The 12,109-nt window shown below is 42.1% G+C and overlaps 1 protein-coding gene across 1 annotated transcript in view; it reads left to right on the top strand.

Annotated features, from left to right (window-relative positions):
* atad1b (ATPase family AAA domain containing 1b) overlaps positions 1–12,109 on the top strand; it is a 55,909-nt gene that overhangs the window by 2,456 nt on the left and 41,344 nt on the right. The window lies entirely within an intron of this gene.

The raw sequence follows: 12,109 nt of genomic DNA, 5'->3' as shown, positions 1-12,109 counted from the left end.
AGGAAAAGATCATCTAATCCGTCTTAATTTCACATTCTTACTATTTTTATGTTTCATTTATATCACCTTTCATTCTTCCGGAGAGTATGGTACATTCATTCAAAATCTCCTCAGAGAATAATCCCGTCAACCAAAAAAATCAATGAAGTAAACCTTTGCTGCAGCCTTTTTAGAGAAGACACAGAAAGCACTTTGGAAAGCAAATGGTAAATTAAATTTTATTGAATGGGATTTAGAGGAAGGAAGTCTTACTGCAACACAAGACTTTGGTGAGAACACACAGTTGTGTGCGTGTGCGCGCGCAATTTCAATCTCCAAAATTAATTATTCTCTAAAAAAGGCCGCAGAAATGTTTTTACTTGATTGATTCTTTTTATCCTTTGTGAAGATTTTGAAAGAATAGGCTATATTCTTTCATCTAATCAAAAGTAATATATATAAATCAGAATAATATGAAATTAAGCAATACGGCATTTGGCTTTTCAACTCTGCTCTGCCATTCAAAGACATCTTTGCCTAAGTTACCTCAGTTTCATTTTTCCCTTAATATCCAACAATACCCCAAGACTTAACCAAAATTGATATACATTTAGAAAAAAAAGACATGTCTGAAACATTGAAAATCAAAAGTAATATATATAAATCAGAAGAATATGAAATTAAGAAATACGGCATTTGGCTTTTCAACTCTGCTCTGCCATTCAAAGACATCTTTGCCTAAGTTACCTCAGTTTCATTATTCCCTTAATATCCAACAATACTCCAAGACAACCAAAATTGATATACATTTAGAAAAAAAAGACATGCCTGAAACATTGAAAATTGGTTTCAAACGTATTTAATATATAAACTTAATACTTTAAATTATTAGATGCTCGAAGACACGAGTAAAGTTCATTATATTGATCAAACATAGAAGAAGGCATCGACATAACTGATCTGTCAGAACCAAAACTACACAAGTTAACTTAAAATGTGTTCCTTTCAATAAATATAGAATATAGAAAAGTGCAGGACACAAAGTGCTGAATTAACTCAGCAGGTCAGGCAGCATCTTTGGTGACGTTTCGGGTCGGGTCACTTCTTGAAGATGCTGACTGAACCGCTGAGTTATTCCAGCACTGTGTCTTTTTGTGTAAACAAGCATCTGCAGTGCCTTGCTTGTACATAGAAAAGTACAGCACAGGAACAGGCCATTTGGTCCATAATCTGTGCTGAACATGATACCAAGATAAACTAATCTCAACTGCCTGCACATGATCCACATCCATGTGCCTTTCTAAAAGCCTCTCAAACACAGTTATTGAATCTGCCTCCACCACCCCTGGCAGCACATTCCAGGCACCCACCATCCTCTGTGTAAGGAAAAGTTACCCAGTACATTTCATTTAAACATTGTCCCTCTCACCTTACCATATAACCATATAACAATTTCAGCACGGAAACAGGCCATCTCGACCCTTCTAGTCCGTGCCGAACACGTATTCTCCCCTAGTCCCCATATACCTGCGCTCAGACCATAACACTCCATTCCTTTCCCGTCCATATAACTATCCAATTTATTTTTAAATGATAAAAACGAACCTGCCTCCACCACCTTCACTGGAAGCTCATTCCACACAGCCACCACTCTCTGAGTAAAGAAGTTCCCCCTCATGTTACCCCTAAACTTCTGTCCCTTAATTCTCAAGTCATGTCCCTTTGTTTGAATCTTCCCTACTCTCAGTGGGAAAAGCTTATCCACGTCAACTCTGTCTATCCCTCTCATCATTTTAAATACCTCTATCAAGTCCCCACTTAACCTTCTGCGCTCCAAAGAATAAAGCCCTAACTTGTTCAACCTTTCTCTGTAACTTAGTTGCTGAAACCCAGGCAACATCCTAGTAAATCGCCTTTGTACTCTCTCTATTTTGTTGACATCCTTCCTATAATTAGGCGACCAAAATTGTACACCATACTCCAGAATTAGCCTCACCAATGCCTTGTACAATTTTAACATTACATCCCAACTTCTATACTCAATGCTCTGATTTATAAAGGCCATCACACCAAAAGCTTTCTTTACCACCCTATCTACATGAGATTCCACTTTCAGGGAACTGTGCACAGTTATTCCCAGATCCCTCTGTTCACCTGCATTCTTCAATTCCCTACCATTTACCATGTACGTCCTATTTTGATTTGTCCTGCCAAGATGTAGCACCTCACACTTATCAGCATTAAACTCCATCTGCCATCTTTCAGCCCACTCTTCCAACTGGCATAAATCTCTCTGTAGACTTTGAAAATCTACTTCATTATCCACAACCCCACCTATCTTAGTATCATCTGCATACTTACTAATCCAATTTACCACACCATCATCCAGATCATTGATGTACATGACAAACAACAGTGGACCCAACACAGATCCCTGTGGCACCCCACTAGTCACTGGCCTCCAACCTGACAAACAACCATCCACCATTACTCTCTGGCATCTCCCATTCAGCCACTGTTGAATCCATCTTGCTACTCCACCATTAATACCCAACCATTGAACCTTCTTAACCAACCTTCCACGAGGAACCTTGTCAAAGGCCTTACTGAAGTCCATATATACAACACCCACTGCTTTACCCTCATCAATTTCCCGAGTAACCTCTTCAAAAAATTCAAGAAGATTAGTCAAACATGACCTTCCAGGCACAAATCCATGTTGACTGTTCCTAATCAGAACCTGTTTATCCAGATGCTTATATATATTATCTCTAAGTATCCTTTCCATTAATTTGCCCACCACTAACGTCAAACTAACAGGTCTATAATTGCTAGGTTTACTCTTAGACCCCTTTTTAAACAATGGAACAACATGCGCTGAACACCAATCCTCCGACACTATTCCCGTTTCTAATGACATTTGAAATATTTCTGTCATAGCCCCTGCTATTTCTACACTAACTTCCCTCAATGTCCTACGGAATATCCTGTCCGGACCTGGAGACTTATCCACTTTTATATTTCTCAAAAGTGTCAGTACTCTACTTGTTTCCCTTACCTCACATAATTCAATATCCTTCTCCTTGGTGAATACCGAAGAAAATAAATTGTTCAATATCTCCCCCATCTCTTTTGGCTCTGCAGATAGCTGTCCACTCTGACTCTCTAATGGACCAATTTTATCCCTCGCTATCCTTTTGCTATTAATATAGCTGTAGAAACCCTTTGGATTTACTTTCACCTTACTTGCCAAAGCAACCTCATATCTTCTTTTAACTTTTCTAATTTGTTTCTTAAGTTTCTTTTTACATTCTTTATACTCCTCAAGCACCTCATTACAGCTATGTCTATGATGTTAAATCTACAACGAATAAACTATGGTGCCTTTCTGTTGTCTGCACATCAATATAATGTTATTACGCAGGAATTAACAGCAGGTTTGATGCATTAAATAATAGCAATATTGTCTATTATAAATAAAGCTTATTTTCTGTGGGGTCCATAAAAATTACAAGCTTTATAACTAATATCAGTGTTTGAATGAGAATATTACAACTGTCAGACATACCTGATTGCACATTGATGACATGGCCAAAAGAATAATATGTAAATTGATGCTGAATTTTATCTGATGATTGCCAAATCAATTTAAGTGATTTCCTTAATAGTGGATTAGCAGTGAGTGAGATAAGTAGAAAGAGGAATATCAGGTTGTTAATAATTTATGCGTGGAAAGCAAAGCTGCCAATAAATATTGAACAGAAAAATAAGATCATTTTGGCAAGACCCTACATTAAGCTCCAATTCAGAGGTTCTGTTTAATTGATCATTTCCAAATACCTTTATACTTTGTGGTTTCAAAAAGGATATCTTTCAATAATATCTTCAGATAACCGCAAATTTCAGAATATTTCGGAGAACCTATTAACTACCTTTAATTTGGAATAAAGCACACATACAGAGAAGGGCCAGGGCGAGTTTTATTTTCTTGTGAAGATCAAACGCACTGCTGATTGAAAATATTTGTCGGTGGTTGTGATAAAGTTCAGTTCACAAGTTAACTACACTATGCGTCTTCACCTGTATTCAGTGAGAGAACCCAGATGCCACAGGGCTGCATTGAAATCACTGCACACTTAAAATGTCACAAGTGATAGGAGCAGGACTAGGCCATTTGGCCCACCAAGTCTACTCTGTCATTCAATCATGGCTGATCTATCTCTCCCTCATAATCCCATTCTCTTGCCATCTCCCCACAACCTCTGACACCCGTACTAATCAAGAATCAATCTGTCTCTGCCTTAAAAATATCCACTGACTTGGCCTCCACAGCCTCCTGTGGTTAGCTTCTCCATACAAGATTATTGGTCTGAAGGTTTCCAAAGTGCCAGTAAATTCACTCAATAAAACATCTAAAACTAAAATTTGATGGGGTTAGAAGATGGCAGAAACCCACATGAAACATTTTGTGGGGGTGCAAGGTTTGGCTGTGACCACATTAACACTTGCAGTAGGGTGAACTTATACAATATATTTTATTTACAGTTGTAAGAAAGTCCAGGACCACAAGGGGGGCGTTGTCCCTCATTGGCAGCACACATGTGCATTGGCAATCTTGGGGTTGTCCCGACAGCTCCCGGCAGCCAGTCCTGGTCTTCGAAGGAGGAAGCGTAGTAATCTTAGGCTTCTCCCTGAGGTTCACCCTTGCTTCGAGAGGAGGTGCTGGCTGTTTCAGACTTATCCTGGAGATCTCAGGTTTATCCTGGTGGCTCAGCATTGTGGTTGAAGAGGTGGTACTGGTGGCTCAGTTTTTGTCTCTATGTTTGGGTACAGCCCCTCATTGTCTGTGGGCAGGAAGAAGCACTGGCATCTCAGAGTTGCTCCTGCCACTCAATAAAGTTACTGGCTGTCTAGGGCTTCTTCCCAGTAGCTCAATCATGATCACACAGGGGTGCTGGTGGTCTCAGATTTATCCCAGAGGCTCAGTCTTCCTCGAACCTGCGACAGGAGAGCACAGCTAGCAGGGAGGTGTCCCACTTTGGTCCTCTTCCCTCTGGTTGGGATGCCATTGGGAGTAGGCTGACATGGTTCAAGTGGCCAACCAATATTAGCTATTTAGATCCACGAGTTACCAGTGATGCTGGGGAATGTTGCTTAATGCCTGGGATCCTGGAGAAATGACTCAGAACAACTCCTGACCTTGAAAAAGAGGAACTCCATAATATGGAGTTCACCAGCTCTTTATGAACATTCTTTTTTGAAATCAGCAGATTATACTGACTGCAACATCTAGACTGTAGACACCTCTATCTCACGAGCTGCAGCAGATGGTTGTTTGGGAATTTCAAACGTGTGAGAACACACTTTAAAGTACTCTTTGAAATTTTCAAATAATTTCAAAGTACATACGACAACGTACTTCAACAACCAATTATGAGTGTGTTGGAATAGATGTTGTATTTATCTTGTCACCAATTTGAGATGCAAACATGTTTGCTTTGGTCACTTATGACAGCGCCGCCCATCCTGATCAGTCAGCCAGTGGGAGGGGGCGCTGTCACAGATGACCAAAGCAAACATTTTCGCACCTCAAATTGGTGACAAAATAAATACATCTATTTCAACACACTCATTGGTTGTTGAAGTATGTTGTCATATGTACGTTGAAATGATTTGAAAATTTCAAGGTGTACTTTAATGTGTGTTCACACAAGTTTTAATTTCCCAAACAGCCATCTGCTGCAACTCATGAGATAGAGGTGTCGACAGTCTAGATGTTGCAGTCAGTAAACTCTGCTGATTTCGAAAAATAATTTTAATAAAGAGCTGGTGAACTCCATAATGTGGAGTTCCTCTTTTTCAAGGTCAGGAGCTGTTCTGAGTCATTTCTACAGGATCCCAGGCATTAAGCAACAGTGATGTCCCCCAATTGAGTCAGCAACCTATGACACAAGACTTACAGGAAGAAAAACAGGCACATTTATATTTTTTAAAGGGAACAAAAGTGCTGGAGTAACTCAGCAGGTCATGCAGCATCTCTGGAGAACATTAATAGGAAATGTTTCAGATCCAAGTTCTCCAGAGATGCTGCCAGATCTGTTGAGTTACTCCAGCAGTTTTTTTTTTTTTAATTGCAAACCAGAACTGCAGTTCCATATATCTACAGGTTTCAGTTAATAGTGTAAATATTTTACAAACGATGTACAAATAATTGGAATATACATGAGATGGAAGAAACTGAAATATCAAACTTAACAAAAGCAATCAATGCACAATTTAATTTTATTGAAATTTGTGATAAAAAGAGAAATTATGTCAGAGTGAAATTATTTGTCAGAGAAGTACAAACCACAACGTTTATTTTTGGGGCGAGAGAATTTACAAAGGAGTAATTATGTATGAGTTCATCGTGTAAAGCTGGCTCACACTTATTACAAAAAAAAGTACAGCATATTTTACAGGCAGCAAAATTGGCAATAAGCTTGAATACCTTTTTGTCAAATTATTGTTTTTTTCTTGGTTGTGTTGGATAACGTGTAAAAAGAAAATGGTCTGTGGAGGGAAAGGAAGTCACTGACAGCAATTTCTAGATTTCAATATTTGCAGGATTGTACTCCAAAACTTGCTAAGTGTTAGTTTCATAGTGAGATGACAGTGAACGCTGGCACTTGCAGCATAATTACAACTGGAAAATCTGAGCCATTATTTAATGAGCCAGGTCTTGGCAATGTTTTTTACAACCACTAGGGGCTGGAAAATAATCTCTTTAAAAACACAACCTTGGAATGTTTCTGAAAATACGCCATGTAGATATAATGTAAAGGTAACGTGTCAGGTACAATGAAGGGGGAACTTTAAGTTGAAAGGGGAAAAAATGTAATAGGAAACTGAAGGGTAACTTTTTCCCACAAAGAGTGGTGGGTGTATGGAACAAGCTGCCAGGGGAGGTAGTTGAGGCAGGGACTATCCTAACTTTTAAGAAACAGTTAGACTGGTACATGTTTGGAGGGATATGGACCATACGTGAGCAGGTGGGATGAGTGCAGCTGGGACATGTTGGTCGGTGTAGGCAAGTTGGGCTGAAGGGCTTGTTTCCACACTGTATTACTAACAGGTGAATGATTTGTACATTTGCAAATTTTAATAAAATCAATTTTTTTCAACAAAACAAATTCCACAATCATCGCTGTGACCTGTAGAAACAGGAACATCTACTGTATCCTTTCCTGGTATCAGTGTTACCAGCAATAAACTAAACTAACTATTGAACAAGTTGGCAAATGTTGTACATCAGCTAACCTGAACTAAAAAGGGAAAGTAACTATTTTCCGAAAATCTTCTGTGGTACAAGACGTTGGTGAGGCCCCATTTGGAGTATTGAGCACAGTTTTCATCACTCTGCTATAGGAAAGATGTTGTTTATACTGGAAAGAGTGACAGAGAAGATTTACAAGCATGTTGTCAATACTTTAAGGCCTGTGCTCTAGGGAGAAATTGGGCAGACTAGGACTTTATTCCTTAGAGCGCAGGAGGATGAGACTGGCAGATTAGGGGTCCCATAGGCAACATAGACAAAGACCATTAAAAGATGCCAGTTATACTTCGCTAATGCTCGCGCTGCCCTGGCAAGGCCACCAGCATAATCAAGGACGAGTCACACTCTCTTCTCTCCTCTCGCACCAGGCAAGTGGTACAGAAGTGTGAAAATGCATCCCTCCAGATTCAGGGATGATTCTACGAGCTCCCTGCATCTCTCCCTGCACTGGAGACCCGACCTTTTCTCGTCGGGTCTCACGTGTCGTTGAGGCCGAAACGAGGAGCGGCCTCCAACAGGAAGAAGCCGGGGACTCAGGTGTTGACTCACCGTTGCCGTCGCGGAGCTGGCCGGGTCCGGAGTGGGTGGAGCGGTGGAGGAGCGCTGCTGCTGCTGCTGTCGTTGCTGCTGCTGCTGCTGCTGCTGCTGCTACCGGAGAGTTGGAGGCTCCAACGACGGGTCTGTGGACGACGGCGCCGGGAGCCCACGGCTCCCTGGAGGGAGACCGCTTCTCAGGGCTCCTGCAGCGGCGACTTCCCCTGCCCGAGTTGCGGGGTCGAAGAGCTCCTGGAGCGGGGCCTAACATCACCGCCCCGCGCGGCTGGAATGGCCGCGGACTCTGCGAGCGCACACCGGGGGCTCCAACACCAAGACCCGGTGTGCGACCTCGCACCACCCGGCGTGGCTTTAATGGCCGCGGGACAATCGCCATCGCCAGCCGGGGGCTATGACTTTGACTCTGACATCGGGGGGGGGAGAGTGCAGTGGAGAGATAAGTTTATTTGGCCTTCCATCACAGCTATGTGATGGATGTTTATGTTAAATGTAATTATTGTTGTGTCTGGGGTCTATTTGTATGTAATGTATGGCTGCAGAAACGGCATTTCGTTTGGACCTCCAGGGGTCCAAATGACAATTAAATTGACTTTGACTTTGACTCCCTCACCCAAGACCCTCATACTATCTTGCTTGACTTTAACTTCCCCAGATGTTGCCCCAGGATGAATAGTAAACGAGCAATTGTTAACAGCAAAGTTAAGCTAATGCCTGCATAAGTATGAACACCTTCCATGCAATACATTTTCTATAATCTATCACAAATCTAGAAAGAAGGAAAAAAAGACAAAATAAGATATTGGCCTCCTGCAAACCATTCTTCCATGGGTCTTAGTTTATTTACGAATCAAAACCATCACTTGGGAACTGAAGTAACAACAGTCTTAAATGTAGGAAAAAGGACACAAAGTGCAGGAGCAACACAGCGGGCCAGGCAGCATCTCTGGAGAACATGGATAACTTTATGCCACCTATCCATGTTCTCCAGAGATGTTGCCTGACCTGCTGAGTTACTCCAGCACTATGTCTTTGGTTTTGGTAAACCAGCATCTGCAGTTTCTTGTTTCCGAATCTGCTCCCTGCAATAGATGCTGGTTTACAAAGAAAATGTCACAAAGTGATGGAGTAACTTAGCAGGTCAGGCAGTTTGTGTCACCTATCCATATTCTCCAGAGATGCTGCCTGACCTGCTGAGTTAGTCCAGCTCTTTGTGTTTTCTTTCTATCAATTAGCATTTAGTTTTTTCCTAAATTTGCATGTCCTTGTTTCTACATTGACTCCTTAACATGGATGCTGGATTACAAAAAAAGATTCAAAATGCTGGAGTAACTCAGCGGGTCAGGCAGCATCTCTGGAGAACATGGATAGGTTGAGTTACTCCAGCACTTTGTATCTTTTTTTTGGTAAAGCAACATCTGCAGTTCCTTGCTTCTCAATTTACTTCTTAATGTAGATGCTGGTTTACAAAAGAAAAGACACAAAGTGCTGGAGCAACTCAACAGGTTGCTCCAGCACTTTGTGTTTTTTTTTGGGGGGGGGGCATCATTTGTATTTCCTTGTTTCTACATTTACTCCTTAACTTAGAGGCTGGTTTACAACAACATAAAAAGACATTAAGTGCTGGAGCAACTCAGCGGGTCAGGCAGCATCTCTGGAGGACATTGGCTGACGGCGTGTGGGTGTGTGTGGGGTGGTGGTGGTCGGGACCAAAGATCGTAGAGGGACAAGATAGACCACTCCTCGAAAAACGCGTAGTATGACGTGTGTGACCGTCGACGCCATATTGTTAAGCATTTTATTGGGCTTCCCCCACACTGTCATGGCGTCCTGGTCTAAATTTCATCTCACTGCTCTGCTATCAAGTATTCTAATCGTAAATCTAAACGACCCAACCTGTCATTCTTTAGGTTCCCCAATAAAAAAGAAAGGTGAGAAAATATTTTTATTATTTTCAGTCGATATTCTGTCGTGAAAATGGTATTTTCTGTTCTCCCATCAACGGCCATTGGGAAACATTAGTCGGTACATTAGAAAGTTATTAGACTTATTTTTAATAGTTCTTTACTCACCACAATAATAAAGACAATTTTAACACTTCTGTACGTTTTTGGTTTTGTTTTGTAAGGGATTAGTCTGCACAATATGGCCCGCGGACACATTAGGTCCAGTGACCAGGAGATTTTTCGAGTCCGAGAATGGGCGGCTGTTACCCATTATATTCCTCGAACATAGGGACATAGCAAACAACACTCACATACATACAAGACATCACAAGCCCGCCGTGAAGAAGGGTGCAATCAAATATTATGTAACTCTGCTCTATCATCTTTGGGTGCAATGGTGGGTCGGGGGGTTCGGTGGCGGCGGCCGCAATCAAAGATACTAGTGGAGCTCTGCTCTATAATCTTTGGTCGGAATGGGACGGCTGCGCGTTATAATGTGCTATCGTTCCACTCTCCCTCCCCCCTTCTCCCTCTCCCCCCCCCCCTGTCCCCCTTCTCCCCTGTCCCTGTCCCCCCCCCCCCTTCCCCCTCCCCCTCTCCCCCCTCTCTTCCTCTCCCTCTCTCCTCTCTCTCTCCTCTCTCCTCTCTCGATCTCTCGCTCTCTCTCTCTTCTCTCGATCTCTCTCTCTCTCTCTCTCTCTCTCTCTCTCTCTCTCTCTCTCTCCCCTCTCTCTTCGCGATCTCCTTCCCTTGCCTCTCTCCCACCCTTCCATCTCTCCCTCCCTTACCTCTTCGTGAGAGTTGGCAGCTCTGCTATGCCTTGGGTCCAAAAGAGGATAGATAGAAAATACTTAATTGTCTTTGTAAGAAGATTTTAATAAGCTCTTCTACATTTAAGGTAAATTGACATATTAGAGGCAAAACACATTTTCAATATACAGGTCTCTCCACACAACTGAAAACAATTGCATTTAAGTGATATATCATCCATTGTTCAGGCAAGTAGCACTAGGTTACAATAAACTTCCTGCATATTCCAGGAATTCATCTCATAAAAATGGGAGAGGCTTAAATGCATTGTAAAATCATAAATCCATGTTGACTTGGACTAATGCTTTTACTGCTATCCAAATGCCCCATTATTACATCTTTAATAATTGACTCCAGCATCTTTCACACCACCAAAGTCAGGCTAACTGGTCTGTAATTCCCCATTTTCTCTCTCGCTCCTTTCTTGAAAAGTGGGATAGCATTAGCTATCCTCCAATCCACAGGAACTGATCGTAAATCTATTGATCGTTGGAAAATAATAGAAACATAGAAATTAGGTGCAGGAGTAGGCCATTCGGCCCTTCGAGCCTGCACCGCCATTCAATATGATCATGGCTGATCATCCAACTCAGTATCCCGTACCTGCCTTCTCTCCATACCCTCTGATCCCCTTAACCACAAGGGCCACATCTAACTCCCTCTTAAATATAGCCAATGAACTGGCCTCGACTACCCTCTGCGGCAGAGAGTTCCAGAGATTCACCACTCTCTGTGTGAAAAAGGTTCTTCTCATCTCGGTTTTAAAGGATTCCCCCCTTATCCTTAAGCTGTGACCCCTTGTCCTGGACTTCCCCAACATCGGGAGCAATCTTCCTGCATCTAGTCTGTCCAACCCCTTAAGAATTTTGTAAGTTTCTATAAGATCCCCTCTCAATCTCCTAAATTCTAGAGAGTATAAACCAAGTGTATCCAGTCTTTCTTCATAAGACAGTCCTGACATCCCAGGAATCAGTCTGGTGAACCTTCTCTGCACTCCCTCTATGGCAATAATGTCCTTCCTCAGATTTTGAGACCAAAACTGTACGCAATACTCCAGGTGTGGTCTCACCAAGACCCTGTACAACTGCAGTAGAAACTCCCTGCTCCTATACTCAAATCCTTTCGCTATGAAAGCTAACATACCATTCGCTTTCTTCACTGCCTGCTGCACCTGCATGCCTACTTTCAATGACTGGTGTACCATGACACCCAGGTCTCGCTGCATCTCCCCTTTTCCTAGTCGGCCGCCATTTAGATAATAGTCTGCTTTCCTGTTTTTGCCACCAAAATGGATAACCTCACATTTATCCACATTATACTGCATCTGCCAAACATTTGACCACTCACCCAGCCTATCCAAGTCACCTTGCAGTCTCCTAGCATCCTCCTCACAGCTAACACTGTCCCCCAGCTTAGTGTCATCCGCAAACTTGGAGATATTGCCTTCAATTCCCTCATCCAGATCATTAATATATATTGTAAATAGCTGGGGTCCCAGCACTGAGCC

The sequence above is a fragment of the Leucoraja erinacea genome, chromosome 15, assembly GCF_028641065.1.
Source record: "Leucoraja erinacea ecotype New England chromosome 15, Leri_hhj_1, whole genome shotgun sequence".
Lineage (NCBI taxonomy): Eukaryota > Metazoa > Chordata > Chondrichthyes > Rajiformes > Rajidae > Leucoraja > Leucoraja erinaceus.
The sequence above is the reverse complement of the archived record's forward strand: the minus strand, read 5'-3'. Positions and strand labels throughout refer to the sequence as shown.